Source organism: Dama dama, chromosome 20, assembly GCF_033118175.1.
Source record: "Dama dama isolate Ldn47 chromosome 20, ASM3311817v1, whole genome shotgun sequence".
Lineage (NCBI taxonomy): Eukaryota > Metazoa > Chordata > Mammalia > Artiodactyla > Cervidae > Dama > Dama dama.
Window position 1 is genome coordinate 42,551,740 of NC_083700.1, and position 14,840 is coordinate 42,566,579.

Here is a 14,840-nt window from a genome sequence, read left to right on the forward strand (position 1 = left end):
TGGATCCACTAAATTTCCTCATCTGCTGAATGAGGCTAAAAACACGTGTCCTAGAATCTCACCAATGGCTTTTGGTTTCAAAGACCACACTGTGTAGGAAGAACTGTAAAGTAACAAGAAAATGAAAGAATTTTTAAACATTACAGATAGATAGCAGCTCAACTGAGAATGAAAGAAACTTGTTTGGAAATTTACTAGCAGTGTCAAAATCATACCTTAGAGCATAAAAAAGCAAAAAATAAATATGCAAGCATCAAGAACAATTTAAGGAACCCATTTTATTAGCTCTGGTTCACAATAAAGTATTTAAATGAAGTGTTTAAACTAGACATGACATGAGGCTCTTTCTTATTTCACATGTGAACATTTCTTTTACTTGGAAATAAAAAGGATCATATTTTTGACCGGAATGCTTTTAAGTCGTTTAAAAAGATAAATCTGAAGGAAATAGCTTTAATTTACAGCAGTGGTTCTTCACTTGGGCTCATTCCCCCCCTGGGGGTCATTAGCAGTGTCTGAAGACACATTTGGTTGTTATAAACGGGAGCAGCCTACTGGGATGTAAGAAGGATGCTGCAGCCCTCCCCCCAGAAGAATTAGCCATCCCCAAATGTCAGCAGTGTTGATATTGAGGGAAAAATGTGCATGGCCTCATATTACAGAATATTTGATTGGTGATTTTTATATATGACACTTTTATGACAATGGAAGTTGCATTGCTAAAATTTTATATAACACTGCCTATAGAACAAACTTAAGGGGGGAAACATGTTTATATTAGAGAGTTCCAGAAAAACATCTAGTTCTGCTTTATTGACTATCCCAAAGCCTTTGACTGTGTGGATCGCAACAAACTGGAAAATTCTTAAAGAGACGGGAATACCAAACCACCTGACCTGCCTCCTGAGAAATCTGTATGCAGGTCAGGAAACAACAATTAGAACTGCACATGGAACAACAGACTGGTTCCAAATAGGAAAAGGAGTTCATCAAGGCTGTATATTGTCACCCTGCTTATTTAACTTATATTGCAGAGTACGTCATGAGAAATACTGGACTGGATGAAGCACCAGCTGGAATCAAGATTGCTGGGAGAAATATCAATAACCTCAGATATGCAGATGATACCACCCTTATGGCAGAAACCGAAGAAGAACTAAAGAGTCTCTTGAAATTGAAAAGGAAAGTGAAAAAGTTGGCTTAAAACTCAACATTCAGAAAACTAAGATTATGGCATCTGGGCCCATCACTTCATGGAAAATAGATGGGGAAGCAGTGGAAACAGTGACAGACTTTATTTTGGGGGGCTCCAAAATCACTGCAGATGGTGACTGCAGCCATGAAACTAAAAGACACTTGCTCCTTGGAAGAAAAGTTATGACCAACCCAGACAGCATATTAAAAAGCAGAGACATTACTTTGACAGCAAAGGTCCCCATAGTCAAAGCTATGTTTTTCCAGTAGTCACGTATGGATGTGAGAGTTGGACTATAAAGAAAGCTGAGTGCCAAAGAATTGATGCTTTTGAACTGTGGTGTTGGAGAAGACTCTTGAGAGTCCCTTAGACTGCAAGGAGATCCAACCGGTCCATTCTAAAGGAAATCAGTCCTGAATATTCATTGTAGGGACTGATGCTGAAGCTGAAACTCTAATACTTTGGCCACCTGATGCGAAGAACTGACTCAGTTGAAAAGACCTTGATGCTGGGAAAGATTGAAGGCAGGAGGAGAAGGGGATGACAGAGGATGAGATGGTTGGATGGCATCACTGCCTCAAAGGACATGAGTTTGAGTAAGCTCTGGGAGTTGGTGATGGAGAGGGAGACCTGGAGTCCTGCAGTCCATTGGGTCGCAAAGAGTTGGACATGACTGAGCGACTGAGCTGAGCAGAATTGAAGACATCTGCTGCATAGTTGTGTGACCCCAAATCTGATCAAAGAGCCAGAAGTTTCCATGATTAAGGTTTATTTTTGATTCTTTTTTTTTTTTTTTTTTGATCCACTTGCCTTTTTCTTTTTTCATATCTGAAGAATTAGACAGTGGAGCTTCAGTTTCTAGGAAGAAGTTATGAATAAATATATATTTGTGAAGAACTACAAAACAATATTACATAATACAGTATGTATTTTCATAATACATGTCTAGTTAGAGAAAATAAACTAAGTACAAATTTTCAAATAATCATATTTGTGTATGTTCAAGCATTTTTGGTTTCAACAATCAATAAACAACTAGTCAAGACAATTTATATAGGAAAGAATCCTGGAATGAGAGAATTAAGAAACATTTTTCGCATATAGTCATGAATATGACTCATATAGGTCATGAATTACGTAAATTTATCTGGGGCTCAGTTTCCACATCTACGAAAGACATGGGTGAATTAAGTGATTAGAAAATTTCTTTCCATTTGTAAAATTCTGCAACCCTGAATCATTGTTGAATTGGTATGTTTTAAAGGAATCATGTTATACTTCCTGACAAGAAAACAAATCCCCTAAAGTTTAGCTCTGCTGTAGCTTGCAACCTTCCCTACACCATAGGAATTCTTTCTCAAAGCGAAAACTAACTTAATAGACATCACTACTGTTGTACTGCTTTCAGATCAAAAGAAATCATCGTGATGATGGGATGAAAAAGAAGTTGATGATGTAATTGTTCAGTGGCAAACACTGACTGGGAGAATTTATGACTTAAAAGATATTTTACTTCATAACTAAGCATCTGTTGCTACGTCCTTTAGGAAGATTCCCTCAAAATTTGCAGCAGCTTGAAAAATCACTTGAGTCAAATTGCAGTATGAATCAGATATACAGCCATTAACTTGTTAAACCCAAAATGCAAATACAAGTTTTAAAGACTAAAGTAAACTATCTGGTTCCTTTGAAATTAATGAAACATGATTTTAATGAAATTTTCTGTCTTACCAGCAGGTGTCAGTGCAACCTAATTAACTGAGTAACTTTTTTTTTTTTTTTTTTTTAGCAGATTAAATACCTGCCAGTAAACTGGGTGAAAACAGTCTTAAAATAGCAGTTAAAAAACCTACTGTCAATGTGTTTAATTAAGAATATCTTCCTAGGTGGAGCTATAGAGAAAAAACCAATCCTTAAAAAGTTATGAAGTTAAAATGGGCCCTTGCCTAGGTAAATCATATTATGTAAGTTATAACACATTGTTATTATCATCATAATTTATGTGACATTAACATTTCTCAGTGACATATAAAAGACATGATCTTAATTAAGTACAAAATGCTAATCTGTAAAGCATAAGAATGTGTATCTGTTAGTCTGTCAGTTGTGTTCAACTCTTTGTGACCCCATGGATTGTAGCTTGCCAGGTTCCTCTGTTCATGGGATTCTCCAAGCAAGAATACAAGAGTGGGTAGCCATTCCTTTCTCCAGGGGTTTTCCCAACTCAGGGGTCAAACCTCAGGTCTCCCACAGTGCAGGCGGACTCTTTATCATCTGAGCCACAAGGGAAGCTCCAAAACATTAGAATAACAGTATTTTAAAACTCACATGCCACAGACACTAGAACCAAAGGAAGCTCATTTGTCTTTGGGTGACATTTTTATAGCTCCTGAAGAAACACATTAATTCCTGATGAAACCTAAAATATATATTGTGTGATACCATCTGTTTTCAAGAATGCAGCTTGCAGCAAAAGTTGTTTATCTAAAGGCAGTAACAGCAATGTCTATGATGAACATGCACTTATGCATCTTTGTAACAGCCTGCAACTTAAATACCTGTATCACTCACCTTTCAGGATTCAATAGCTGTTGTTCAGGGAGGTTAGTTAATTTGCCTAATAAAGAAAAGTTATGCAGAAAGTCAAAGTGACAGACCTCAGATGATTCTAAGGCCGTATTCTTTCCTTTATGCAACTCTCCACTCTTCTAAAAATGCTATTTCGTGACACTGTGTAAAAAGAGGCTTCTTGTTGCATTTTTGTCACACATGGAACTCAAGTTATATTTTGTACAAAAGATTTCTACAACAAATATACAACAAAGTCTTGTCTTTGGGACCTGACTAGAATAAAGCTAAAATAAGGATAAAGTAAAGAAATACATGTAAAACCACTTTTATAAAGCAAAAGTCAGGTGGTTTTTTTTTTTAATGAAATAAATGTGCAGTTACCATGTAACCTAGTAATCCCATGCCTGAGTATTCTGGAAGAGGCAAAACTGTAGAGAAAGAAAACAGATCGCTGGGTGCCAGAGCCTGGGAGTAGCAAAGAGGTTGACTATAAAAGAGCATGAGGACAATTTGGGGGATGATAAAAATATTCTAGATCTTGATGGTGATGGTGTTAATGGTACTATGTACACTTATCAAAGCTCACAAAACAACAAACTTAAAATTGGTGAATTTTATGTAAATTTTACCGCAATAAACCAGACTTTTTAAAAAATTAAAAGACATTGGGCACATACAATGTCTTAATAATTTCATAAATAGTAAACTTCATGAAGAGTTGAGTCAACTAACAAGAGACAGAGAAGTTAACAACCTGAACCTTGCCTTGGAATAGTTTGCCTAGTCTGGGAATGTAGGAGAACAGAAACCACGGTGCTAGTGTTAGCTGGCCAACCCACTTGTGTGTGATCTCAAGTGCAGATCGCTGCTGCTTGGTCGCCAAGTCATGTCTGACTCTTTGTGACCCCATGGATTGTAGCCCGCCAGGCTCCTCTGTCCATGAGATTTCCCAGGCAAGAATACTGGAGTGTGTTGCCATTTCCTCCTCCAGGGGATCTTCCTGACCCCGGGATCAAACTTACATCTCCTGCTTGGAAGGAAGATTCTTTACCTCTAAGCCATCTGGAAAGCCCCGAGTAGGATTACTTTTCTCCAAATTTCAGTTAACTTATAGTGAAAGACATTGCATTAAATAAAATTTTTAAACCTTCCTGAGCTCAAGACAAAAACAAAACAAAACAAAGAATAGATTCACCATTCCAAAAAAATCTTCCACTTGCTGATTAAGGATGGTTAGAGGAAATCTAATATATGAACCCTAAGCAGGGAAGCAGTGTTAATCAACTTTATTACTCTCCACTCCTTTGGAGAGGGAAATTATATAATTTGGCCAGCAGATGTCATGCACTCATCTATAAAAAACTGACAACTCTTCATATCAAAATGCTTTCTTAATATTTTCCTGCTGCTTTCATTTGTAATGGTTATGAATATTTTTTCCTCTCTTTCTATATATATACACATATCCTTAAAAGGAAGGAGGATGTTTGAAATATTCAATCTGTTCCTCCTTTTTTTCTCAATTCTAATCAAGTATGATAATTAAATGTACATATTAAAATAGAAATGAAATCACTCTTATTTCATTATGTTTAATGTTTCAAAGATTTCTGGAAAATGGAGTAACAGCTTCACAAACATTATTTCCATAGTTTTTGCAAACTCAGTCTTTTAACAGCATTCTCTTTATTGTCAATGTCATCTCTTACGTGAAGCCTTCCTCTGGGATCTTATACCATAAAATGTTCCATGATCTACATAAAGCAATCGCCATGTTGTCTTGTAACTGTGTATGTAAAAGGTCTATCTCTCTTGTCTTTTGACCACTCCCCAAACTAAGAGTGTACCAGCACTGCATCTCCAAGTATGTAACATAGTACCTTGTACTCAAAAATGTTTGTTGGTGGTAAGCAAATAAGTGATTAAACCCTTGAATCAATTTTTCCTTTTCCAAGACAGTGGTTTTCAATAACCAGGTGAAAAGTTAAAGGACCAATAGTTAGTTGAATCAATAGAAAAGTGCATAGAGGCAAATGGCTATTTTCCCTGGATGAACATTTAGGACAATTGTGGCTTTCTGAAAAAAGGGCAGCAGCATATAGAATCCAAAAACAGGATAATGGAGCAGTAGATGGCTTCTGTGATGGACTAGCAGGAAGGCTTGACTTTTTTTAAAAAATCGAAGATGTTTTTATTGCCTCTTTAAAATACCACAATGGAGTCCTTAGAACAATCTGGCATCTTGCTGTTTCTGCAGCAGGACCACCCAGATCTTATTTGTCAGCCTGCTGAATTGTTCCTTTTTAAGAAACATAGATGCCATCCAAAAATTTTCTGAAATCCTTGTTTTTAACTGTGGTGGCTTGCTGAATCAAAGCACCTGAATTTGACACAAGTTCAATGACATTTCCTTCAAGAATCAATTCATCTTCCTGGACTTGAGATACTGAACAAGCAACCCCTGGCGTCATCCGAATCCTGCGGATGTATTTTTCATCCCCAAAATTTGATCTCAACAAGAGAACCATTCTCTTGAATAAAAAAGTTGATGGGGAAGTGGGCATACACAGCCCTCATCTTGTAATGGAAACCCAGTGTAACACCCTTGATCATGTTCTGTACATGACTACAGATCATGTGAACAGTTGCCAGCTCCTTTCCATTTCCCCACCATTTGTCAACCCGGAGCCTCTTCTTTTTCTTTCCAAAGAGACTCAGTTCTACATTGATATGATTGAAGTCCCTCCACAGGGTGCCTCTGGGGCCCTTCACAATAACTGTCTGTCCCTTCTGAGTAACATCGACATTTTTCTGGAAGGTCAACAGTCTGATTGCTGAGAAAAGTCTCGTTCTCACAGTAGATGTGGCAAAGAGCAGTCTTAACTTTTTAGTACCAAAAATTCTTTGACACCTGAGGAAGACTACAGGTCCCTTCTTGGAAAAATGTTTTTAAAGAACATAAAAAACACGTAAGATTACAAAGGAAACTAATTACATATAAATACAGTTTTCAAAATAGGCTTAAACAATTTATTATTAAGATTTAGCAGTAGGTTTGATAACTACCATAATTTCTTAAAATTATGAGTGTAAATGATATTTTAAGAAATTTGTGACAATTGTAATATGATATGAAAATATATTTTTTGACTGTCACAGGCACTGCTAATCATTTGTAGTTTTTGCCTACATTCATAGTTGATGAAAATGCTAAATTTCAGGCTAGTAAAATTAAAGTCATAATTGTTTAAATATATAGGCCCCTTAAATTCTACTCATAACCCACCTGAAGGGGTCTATGGACCCAAGGTTAAGAACCTCTGGATAGGGCTTCCCTGGTGACTCAGTGATAAAGAATCCACCTGCCAATGCAGGAGACATGGGTTCAATCCCTGATCTGGGAAGATCCCACATGCTGCAGAGAAACTAAGCTTGTGTGCCACAACTATTGAGCCTATGCCCTGCCCAGCATAGACAAAATAAAATAAATAAATAAAATTATATTAAATAAGAATCTCTGGATGAAAGAGAAGTTCGGGTGATGGAAAATAGAGAATTATGAGGGAAGAGGAAGCAAAAGGAATTTCCTTTTGCAGGTAGTTTTCTCTCTTTTTCTCCAGAAAGCTCACAGTATTCACTTCCTAGCCTCTCATTTGTTCTTTTGCCCCATTACAGTGAAGTTTGTACCCCTGTCCTTTCACAAAACCATCCTTTCCCAAGTCATGTCTGGTGTCCAGGCAGGACGCTGACCAGAGTGTATCTCAGTCCTTACTTCATTTGATTTCTCTTTGGCTTTTGTACTGTTGACAACTCTCTTTTTAAAACTTCTTTTTTCCTTTGGCCTCTTTCTTTTTCTCATATCTTTCTGGTTCCTTTCTAGCCTCCTATCCTACTGCATCTTATGTCTATGGATGGGTCTCTGGAGTTCTAACTACCCTGTATATCTGCTCTCATTCTGCGTTCTTTCTCTGGATGGATAGTCTTGTCAATCTAATCTACATCTTTAGATGAAGCCTCTTTCCTGATCCTAAGTCCCTATGTTCAACTATCCACAACTCTTCTTAAATATACCAGGGGTCCCTCAGACTCAATATATCCCCCAATTAAATTTATTCTCTTCCCCTCTCTTCTTCTTCTCTTATGTTCCCCATTTGGGTGAATGACACTGCAATCCAAATCTCCCCAAATTAAAGCTCTTTTTGATTTAATCTTCCTTATCTCAAACATAAAAATAACTGCCAAATTTTCCAGAGTGTCTTATCTTGAAGACTGCTCAAGTTTGTCCCTTTTTTTCCATTTTACTGTGATTTCCTTAGACATTTTAATAACTAGTAACAATTCATGTTTACACTTGGTACTCTGCCAAGTGTTTTGTATAAGCTATTTAATCCTCATATCACCCCACCGGATAAAAATGATTATGCCTAAAATTACACATGAGGAAATAGAAGAAAAGGGAGAAAAGGAATTTCCCAAGTTTACAAGGCTTTTAAGTGGCAAAGCCAGGATCGGCACATTGGTCTGTTGGATTCCAGAGCCATATGCCCAGCTGTTGCTCTTAGGGTCTCCAGGATTGCTCTAGTAAACTTTATTATGGCACCACCTAAGTTCTCTTAGAGGCAAATCTTATTTGGCTGCCTAGGCTTTTCAGTGTTCGCAAGACCCTCCCCCATGGAGCTCAAGTGCCTCAGCTAGGCTCCAAGAACTCACCCAGCTTATGTCTCCAGCCTCTTGCAGCCACCTAGCTTCCATTCCACACCCAGATGCTTTTCTTCCCCTGGGGCTTTTCTTCCCGAGCCCCACAGGATCAGTTTGCTAAGGTAGTCATAATCAAGTACCACAGACTGGGTGACCTGAACAACGGGAATACATTTTATCACAGTTTCAGAGGCTGAAAGTCAGAGATCACGGTGTCAGCAGGGCTGTTTCTTTTGAAGTCCCTCTCCTTGACTTGCAGACGGCCGTCTTCTCTTTGTGTTCTCACGTAATCTTCCCTCTGTTCTCATGCATCCCTGGTGTCTTTCTGAGTGTCCACATTTTCTTTTCTTTCTTAGCAGGACATCAGTAAGATTGGATTAATGGCTCTACCTAATGGCCTTGACTTAATTACCCCTTTAAAGGCCCTAACTCTAAATACAATCACATTCAGAGCTCCAGGGGGTATGGCATTACCAAATAAAATCCTGGCTGGACACTATTCAGTCCACAATACCTGCTCACATAGCTCATTTTGACTCATCCTTTTCAACTCATTCTTTCATGCCATCCTCTCTGGGAAGTATTCTCTGGCTGCCTCAGGTCTGAGTTAAATGCTTCTGACATTAATTCTGTTACAATCCTTGAACTTCTTCCTGTTATACTATTCTGTATTGCAATTATTTTATTTCTCTGACACTCCCATTGGACCAAGCTCCTTGAAGGCAGGAACTGTGACTCATTTTTCATTTTTCTAGTCAAAGCCCAAAGCCCAGTACCTGGATCATGCATGTATTTAATCAGTCAGTTAGTTAACAATTTGATAGTTAATATTTTCCAAAAGCTTATTTTAGTCAGGTACTTTTCAAGAAATTAAGGACATAGAAGTGAGCAAGACCAAAGAAAGTTCTTCCTCTCATGGAACTGACATTCAGCTAGCAGTCAATAAATAGGTGAAAATAAATGAACAGTGTAATTCTGGTACTGAAAAGGAAAATAAAATGGAGTAATTTAGTGGGGAGGAGCTTTTGTTGTTGTTTAGTTGCTAAGTCATGTCCAACTTTTTACAACTCCCGTGGACTGTATCCATCTCTGCCGACAAAGGTCTGTATAGTCAAAGCTATGGTTTTTCCAGTAGTCATGTATGGGTTGTGAGAGTTGGACCATAAAAAAAGCTGAGCACTGAAGAATTGATGCTTTTGAACTGTAGTGTTGGAGAAAACTCTTGAGAGTCCTTTGGACTGCAAGGAGATCAAACCAGTCCATCCTAAAGGAAACCAGTCCTTAATATTCATTGGAAGACTGATGCTGAAGCTGAAACTGCAATACTTTGGCCACCTGATGTGAAGAACTGACTCACTAGCAAAGACCCTGATGCTGGGAAAGATTGAAGGCAGGAGGAGAAGAGGATGACAGAGGATGATATGGTTGGATGGCATCACCGACTCAATGGACATGAGTTTGAATAAGCTCTGGGAGTTGGTGATGGACAGGGAAGCCTGGCATGCTGCAGTCCATAGGGTCGCAAAGAGTCGAAAACAACTGAGTGACTGAACTGACTGACTGACTAGATTGTAACTCACCAGGCTCCTCTGTCCATGGGATTTCCCAGGCAAGAATACTGGAGTGGGTTGCCCTTTCCTTCTCCAGGGGATCTTCCTGACCCAGGGATCCAACTTGCATCTCCTGCACTGCGGGTAGATTCTTTACCTCTGAGCCACCAGGGAAGCCCTAAAAGGCAGTGTTAGGGGATTTCTTTCATTGGGGGTTGAGGGAAAACAGGAGAAGACATTTGAGACATGGCTTGAATGATGAGATATAACCATATATGATCTATAAGAAGAGAGTTTCAAGCAGGAAACATCACAGGCAAAGACCCTGAGATGGGAATTAACTTGGCAAGTTTGAGGGACAGTAAGAAGTCCAGAGTGACTTTAGATCAGTGACTGATGGTGAGAGCCAAAGAAGATGACATCAGAGCTCGAGCTGATTTCTAAGTACAGAGGAAGCCACTGAACTGTACTGAACCAGGGCTGGATATGATACGATTTGTGACCTTAATAATATTCCTCTGGCTGCTGTGTGTGGTGTAGATTTTAGAAGGACGATGGTGGAGCTGGGAGTCTAGTGAGGAGAGTGCTGTCAGTAATAGAACAATGGTCTCAGTTAGGAGTGATTTTGTACCCCCAAGCCCTCAAAGAACATTTGGCAGTGCTGGAGAGATTTTTGGTTTTCACAGCTAAGGGGCTGGAGTGCTACCGCAGTGGTGTAGGTAGAGGCCAAGGATGCTGCTAAACAGCCTCCAATGCACAGGACAGTCCCCAAGACAAAGAAATATTTGATCAAAATGTTAGTAGTGCTGGACTGAAAAGCTCTGATTTAGAGATAAATGACGGTGGTTTGACCCCAGTGATAGCAATGGAGGGTATAAGAAGTTCTTAGACTTAAGATATATTTAGAGGTAGCTGGTAAATTATACAGGACTTGTAGACAGATCTGATGTGGGCTCTTAGGTTTGGGGCCTGAGAAATGAGGTGGGTGTTGATAATGTTTAGTGAGATGAGAAACACTGGGGGTTAGTCACTAGAGCATAGATGATATATAAAGCCTTGAGACTGGGTGAACTCATTCAGGTGGATAATGTAGAGAAGAAAAGAGGTCTCAGACACTCCAGCACTGGAAATCCTCTTAGAGGAAGTGTACCCAATGCAGGAGACAAGAATGAGGTCTTCAGAAGACCAGAGAGGATGGGCTCCAAATTCAGAGAGGGTCACCCAAGGAGCAGGAACACTTCTTTCACTAAAAGTGGGAGGAAGGTATAGTTCATGAATGGCTTCTCAGATGTCTCAGTGGTAAAGAATTGGCTGCCAACGCAGGAGGCACAGGAGATGCGAGTTTAATCCCCGGGTCAGGAAGATCCCCTGGAAGAGGAAATGGCAACCCCCTCCAGCATTCTTGCCTGGGAAATTACATGGACAGTGGAGCCTGGTTGGCTACAGTCCATGGGATCACAAAGAGTCAGACATGACCTAATGACTAAGCATGCACAAAGTTTATGAATAGGTGTATAGGCAGGTGAGTGGATTTGGAAACAATAAGAAGGGTAACTTTAATTGCATTTATTGTTTTTGTTAGACTGAGCGACTAAGCATGTACATATTGTCTTATGAACTAAGGTCTGAGTGTGAGTATCAGTTGAGTGCGAGTGTGAGTGTGTGTGTAGCAGGGGGAGATATTTGAGATTTCAAAAGGGAGAATGTTATTTGATAGCAAAATTGGAGAGAGGGAGAATGAAATAACCATGGAAATGAGATAGAATTCTCAGAGTTTTGAGCCATTTGAGATTTGGAGTCAAAATTTAAAATGAGTCCAGTCAGTATAATTTCTGAATTAATAATTAATAACTTGTATTGAATAAATAAAATGTCCTAGTAACAATATCAACATCTACCATTTCTTGACCATTTGTAATCTTTACAGAATACTTCAATCTTTACAGAATACTCTTATTTAATACTCTCAAATAACCCCCATGAGATAGGCAACATTATCCTGAACTAACTTCTAAGGTAACTAGATATTAAGTGATTTGTTCAAGCCCACACGGTATAGAAGAGAATCCAAAACTGTTGCATCAAACCAGAACTCATATTCTTCATTAGCATATTATATCCAGGCTGTTGTTCCTGTGATTGCTGTTCAGTCGCTAAGGTGTATGCAACTCTTTGTGACCCCGTAGACTGTAGCCCGCCAGGCTCCTTTGTTCATGGAATTCTCCAGGGAGGAATACTGGAGGGGATCAGTCAGTTCAGTCACTCAGTCGCGACCGACTCTTTGCAACCCCATGAATCGCAGCACACCAGGCCTCCCTGTCCATCAGCAACTCCCAGAGTTTACTCAAACTTATGTCCATCGAGTCAGTGATGCCATCCAGCCATCTCATCCTCTGTTGTCCTCTTCTCCTCCTGCCCCCAATCCCTCCCAGCATCAGGGTCTTTTCCAATGAGTCAACTCTTCGCAGGAGGTAGCCAAAATATTGGAGTTTCAGCTTCAGCATCAGTCTTTCCAAAGAACACCCAGGACTGATCTCCTTTAGGATGAATCTCCAGGGGATCTTCCTGACCCAGGGATCAAACCCATGTCTCCTGCATTGTAGGCAGATTCTTTATCATCTGAGCCACCAGGGAAGCTCCCCTCAGGCTATGCTTAATGACAATCACCGCCCTGAGCAGGGCTTTGTCATTTCCCTACCTTTCTAGAGGCCAAAAATGCTAATGACTCCAAGAGAAGGGGTGGGAGTAAAGAGAGGCAGTGCTGAAAAAAATCACCAGGTTTCTCCCATCCAAGTACTAACCAGGCCCGACCCTGCTTAGCTTCCGAGATCAGACGAGATCGGGTGCGTTCAGGGTGGTATGGCCGTAGACACCAGGTTTCTTAAAAATACATATAATTGATGCTATGATTTACTTTGTTGTGATGTATCTCTTTCAAGATTCTTCTTGAGACTTACGTAAACCCAAGTGTCCTGTTTATCCTCATGGGTTCAGGAAGGCCTGTGGAGAGGGAACGAGACACAGGGTGTGATTTGCCCTCAGTCTCCAACCTCCCATGAGACAGTCTTGAGTACTGAAGAGCGACTAAGATGACTTCTACCAAGGAAACATTCCACTTTCCCCTATGCCTCCACCTTTGGTTGGAAGAAGATGTGAGGGTTGAGAAAGGGGTTATCTAAAACCTCAAGAGGTTCTCTGAAGAGAATGGAGATTTTCCTTTGTAATTTGACTCCTACTGCACACCCAGCTCACCCCACATTCTTGATAGCGATGTGGTTCACTTAGAGATTTAATGCAAAATATGACAGGTCCTTTCATTCAAAACCACCAAAACAAAATGATGCATTGTGTTTCCCTCATTTTAAATCATTGTCAACCATACTCTTTATTTCCCTCCCTTCAACAATTAAAATGTTTTAGAGCTCTTTTATTTTTTTTCTGCCAGAGGAGTTGAAGATAGGAGTGGACAATTGCTAAATCTGATGAGTTTCCATACAGCATTATTAATATAAATGTATATCCCATTAAATTTGGGTTTATTCTCTCCCTGCTCCTGTCATATTTAACTACCACTTGCCATTAACTATGCCAATGTGGCCCTATTATTAAAAAGTTGTTTCTAAAAGACTACAACTTTTTTTATACCTTTGTTTAAATACTTATGAAAGATCAGTTAAAACTCAACATTTAAAAAAAAAAACTCAACATTTGTTTATTTATAGAGCTATTTATTTTTTTATCTGAGCCTTGTTTCAACAATTTGTGTATTTTGACTACATACTTTCTCACCTCATTAGTCATGATGAAACATGTTGGCTAACCCTACATGACACTGGGAGAGTTAACCTCTCTCACATGTATATTAGGTTAAGCTCTGATGTATCTGGTTCTTCCTCTCCAGGAAAAAGTTTAAACAATCATTTAGCATTCCACAAATATTGATTATACACCTACTGCCTAGCACCCTGTTAGGTGCTTGAGATACAAAGAAGGGTAAGATCCGGTCATTGTTTTCAAGGAATGGAAAGAGAGAAATACGTCAAGTGTTACTGAGAGTATAACAGCTTCATCTGAAGGATAGAGTAGAAGAAAAGAAAGAAAAACACAACCTGCAGAATGTTCTGGCGTTTCTATCCTAAGATGAAGCCATTGACCATCTCTCACTCTCCAGCTCCCTCATGGCTAAGAGAGCTCTGTGAAGTGAAGTGAAGTGAAGTGAAAGTCACTCAGTCATGTCTGACTTTTTGTGACCCCATGGACTATACAGTCCATGGAATTCTCCGGGCCAGAATATCGGAGTGGGTAGCCAGGGGTTGAACCCAGGTCTCCCGCATTGCAGGCGGATTCTTTACCAACTGAGCTACAAGGGAAGCCCAAGAGAGCTCTGAAAAGAGATTATCGGCTGGTACCACCCACCACCAGACGACTGGGCTCAGGAGTTGGATAGACCTCATTCAAATTACATATCCACCCATCACTTAGGAAAATGTGAATTTGTCAACTTTTTTAACCTCATTGAGCCCAAATTTCTTCATCCACAAAGTCAGGTTTATTGTAAGGTATGCAACGTTGTGAAGTGCCTAAGTTTGCAGCCAGGCTGCCCTGATTGAGCCAGGGGACCTCGAGCAACTGATTGAATCTCTCAGATTTACAAGGAAATGATTATCCTAACCTTTTGTGAACTCTTCGTTGCTTTCATTTGTAAAATGGGGACAATAATGCCATGTATCTCTTTGGTTTGGGGGTGGATTAGATGATTACAGTGCATAGAAAAGTGCATAGTACATTGTAACTGGTCAATAAATGTTAACTATCATTATTATTAG

At 39.5% G+C, this 14,840-nt stretch overlaps 2 pseudogenes; both read right to left on the reverse strand.

Annotated features, from left to right (window-relative positions):
- Window positions 1-6,039: 6,039 nt before the first annotated feature.
- On the reverse strand, window positions 6,040-13,815 carry LOC133074525 (large ribosomal subunit protein uL6-like; annotated as a pseudogene).
- On the reverse strand, window positions 12,778-12,885 carry LOC133041730 (5S ribosomal RNA; annotated as a pseudogene).
- Window positions 13,816-14,840: the final 1,025 nt, after the last annotated feature.